The following is a 3907-nucleotide window of genomic DNA, read 5'->3' as shown; positions in this document are numbered from 1 at the left end:
TCATATGAAATACAAGTGCGATGTATCATTCTTATCTGAACATATACATCACGAATTAGATACAAAAAGTAGTCTTATTATCATCATCGTTTTCATTAGCCTATGACCCTTCTATTTACTAGTCCGATAAGAAAGAAGTATAATCTAACTGACCGCCATCAGTGGGTGGAGCTTGACAGCTGCTTACCCAAAACAAATAAAAACATGCAACAAATGCCAATAATGTTTACTGTAATTTGGAACAAAAAATGTGGATGGTGTCACTACACGTATTTTTTATGTGTATTTGTGTGCGTCTGTGTATGTGTGTGCGTGTGTGTAATAGCATGCTCTAATGGCACCTTAATTTATGCGGTTGTCAGCCATAACTATGCTATCAAGTATCAATATGCCATAGCTAACCGCACCAGCGACCCCAACCCGTACAGCGCCCCGCCCCGGGGTTATGCCTTAGCATACTGTTATGAACAATGATAATACAATGTATTATGAAAAAAATGATGAAAATTACCCATAAACCACCAAAGCAACAGAACTACACCCCACCCCCGTGAACCGCAACAAAACAAAACAACACTATGGGAACATAATTCTAGGGTGTCGAAACAACCAATGATGGCCTCGATAATTACAGGGCGAGCTGTTAGTAGACGAGGCTCATCCAAAAAGTTTGAACGTAACACACACACAACACACACACAAACAAGAACAGCGGCAACAACACCGACCAAAAGTATTTCGCAACGATTTGAAATACTAGTAACACGCATAATGTAGGCCTAAATGTGTTTTGCCGTATCTGTGTAATCAGGGAGGCGGACCACCTCCCTGCTGTAGTCATACTAAAACTATACGTTCATCAGAATCGGCACGATAGGCCTATTCGCTGACGCCCACTTATCAACAACGCAACATGAGGAAATAGGCAACAAAAAACAACAACACACGTTAGGCCTATTTTCTTTGACACATACATTGCGATAGTGTGATCCCCCCCCCCCCCCAAAAAAAAGTCCTCTCTCCCTCTCCCCTTCTCTCTTTCAGCTTGTCTTTCTGTTTCACGCAAGTAGGCCCTATGTGCACAAACGCGCGCACACACAACATAATTTACATTTAGAACGAAAACTACTTAAATATCTCGGTTGATGGGATGTGTAGTGATGAGACAGCGAAACAATATTTTAAAGAGTCTAATACATCGCATAATCATTTAGCTTATACTCCTAACGTGAATAATGAAGAAAATGATAGACAGATAAATAGCTAGGTAGATTGATGAATGAATTGATCAAAATGCATAAGCAAATTTAAGTTGTAAATACAAGGATGGATAGATGACTGAATAAATTAATGAATATAGATCACAATATCGAACGGATTATTAATGTACGAATAAAAACAAGTGCTAAGAATTCCAAGATATGTAGCAACGGGTGTTGCCAAAGGGCCGGTGATAAGTATCTTATAAGATCTTGCATTTGTGAGTTCTTGGTTCTCTAGGTAGGCCCCTACATGGGTATTCGTCGGCGTTTAGAATCCTGTTTCATGGTCAAGATATATTTGAGCATGTTGAGGAGGAGAGGTGGGCTGCTGATAAATTGACAAAATAGTGTGGGTTCACTGAGCAATACTTTGATGTTACAAGCAGTTTGAGCCTAATGATTACAGCACTTGCTCACCCGTTTGCGTGATTTGTGCATGGTTGCTTGGCAACGATGTTTCTGTTTGATGTTCTTCTTTTTTATGTAATGGAAACTGCGAATTCACGGCTTTATGTGCAATTGTACTGAACATTATATGGTGCTGTATGTTTGTTTGTTTGTTTTGTTTCGATTTGTTTTTTATTTTAATTTTCACATCACAACTTGAAAGTCATGTATGAAGTGGAGCTGTACTTTATTTTTAGCCAAAAAACAATTTCTAACAAACAAACAAACAAACAAACAAACACACTCACAATTCATGATCATGATGGTAGTAAAGATATAAAATTCAACAACCGCCTTATTTCGTGTCCGGTTGTAAATGTTTTGTAACTGTGTTGTTTGAATAATTATGTTTCTAAAAAAATCTATGCTTGGCCATACACGGCATACCCACAGGAGTGGATTTTTTTTCTTTTTTTTTGCCTTAAAAAAATGGAATGAAAGAAGATGCGACTTTAGAATCCGTATAGACACTTAAAATTAGCCTAGTAAAGATACAGCTTTACAAAGATTGATGACAAAAATTACGATACTGAATTTCTTATTGTATGAATTGAGGACGTTAGTTTTTAACTTCAAGTTGAACTATTACAATGTATGTTATGTGCAATTCAACTCTATAATATGCAAATTGAATATCTTAAACATAATAATCTTAAAACCTGTTTGAATAATTGTTTTTTTAAATTAGCTTTTCGTATAATTTTCTGTTTTTGTCAAAACTGTGTAAATGCATTAAGGGGAGAGTGTTCGGCAATTGTTTTGTATCAATGAGCTGCGCACAACGGACTCCTGCTTCCTTTCCATTACTCCTTCCTGGTTCCTGATGTGTTATAACTGTCCCTTCCCGATGTTTTTGTTATTTTGATCGTTGTGTGTGTGTGTGTGTGTGTGTGTGTGTGCGTGTGTGTTTCTATGTGCTCCCATTATGATAGGCCTATTTTCTTCTTTTGTATACAATGTACTTCAAATTTATCGAGTGGCTCACGACGTGTTTGCAAGCTTGTCGTTTACTATAGTTTACATTATATACTTGGTTATTTTTCTTTTCCGTTTTTAAACATAATACAGTATACAGTATAATGTTTACGTACAGTTGTATTTTGTATTGATATTGAATTGACTTTTTGTCGTTACTGTATTTGAAAGAAGTTACGTGATATAATTTTAGAAATGAAATTTGAACTGAAGTTGCAAGAGTTGACTTTTGATAAAGGTGCGAGAAATATTAGACAAACGGAATGGTGGAGGAGGTGTCATCAACATTGTCCCTAAAATAATCCCAAGAAAGTTTATGGAGTTATTAAGTCTTAGTTTTCACAAAGTAATGAGAAGTTGTATACGGTCACAACACCGTGTGCAATTCGGCGAGATGAGGATGTATGTCATGACGGTACCTATCATAACAAAGTCTTCCACTGACCTATAAGCACAAATCTTCGTCTCACTTCTTTTCTTCTTTTTTTTTGGCATATATAAAAGTATAAAGAAAAGTGCGTCCATGCAATTAATGTCATTGTTGTTGTTGATCGGAAGGGTGTGCTCCTGATTTGTATAAACGATTTAGAGGGTTGCAAAATGATGGCATAATGCCCTTATCGTTATTAACATTATGGTGGTTATTGCAACAACAACAAAAATACAATATTGACTTTTCCGCAAAAACATTATGTAACTTAAAAAATATATGGTCTTCTTATGTTATGTCTAATCTTAATCAAACTTATATACCATTCTTTGTTTAATCTCATTTCATTCATGAAAGTCAACATGCAAATAGAGTTTAGAATCGCACTTATCATTGTTATTTTTTTTTTTCTGATGAGAAAGTCACATAAAGTCACTGCCGTTTGTGGGAAATGAACAATGTAGCACCCCTTCTGAGCTTGTTTTCACCAAAACCAAGATCGGCCAAAATGACGACTAAAAATAATACGTTCGGCTTTTATTGTTGGGCTTTTGCTGACAATGACGGCTTGCCCAATAAGGGGACTTACAGTTTACCTATAGTCTCTATTTTCGTCAATGATGTCACAACTATTATTTTCCGCAGTACTCGAGAGTTAATGTTATACTCACCACCACCAATGATGGCGCACTAGCAGTGACAGTGTTGCAATTCTTTCCGGGTCAATCTTTTATTTTTAGGTTGGCATCGTGTCGAATATAAATGAGTACAATCACTTCCGCATCATCCGCAC

Source organism: Diadema antillarum, unplaced genomic scaffold (assembly GCF_040938485.1).
Source record: "Diadema antillarum isolate AM-2024a unplaced genomic scaffold, OU_Dant_1.0 seq00000578_RagTag, whole genome shotgun sequence".
Classification (NCBI taxonomy): domain Eukaryota; kingdom Metazoa; phylum Echinodermata; class Echinoidea; order Diadematoida; family Diadematidae; genus Diadema; species Diadema antillarum.
Note: the sequence above shows the minus strand (reverse complement) of the source record.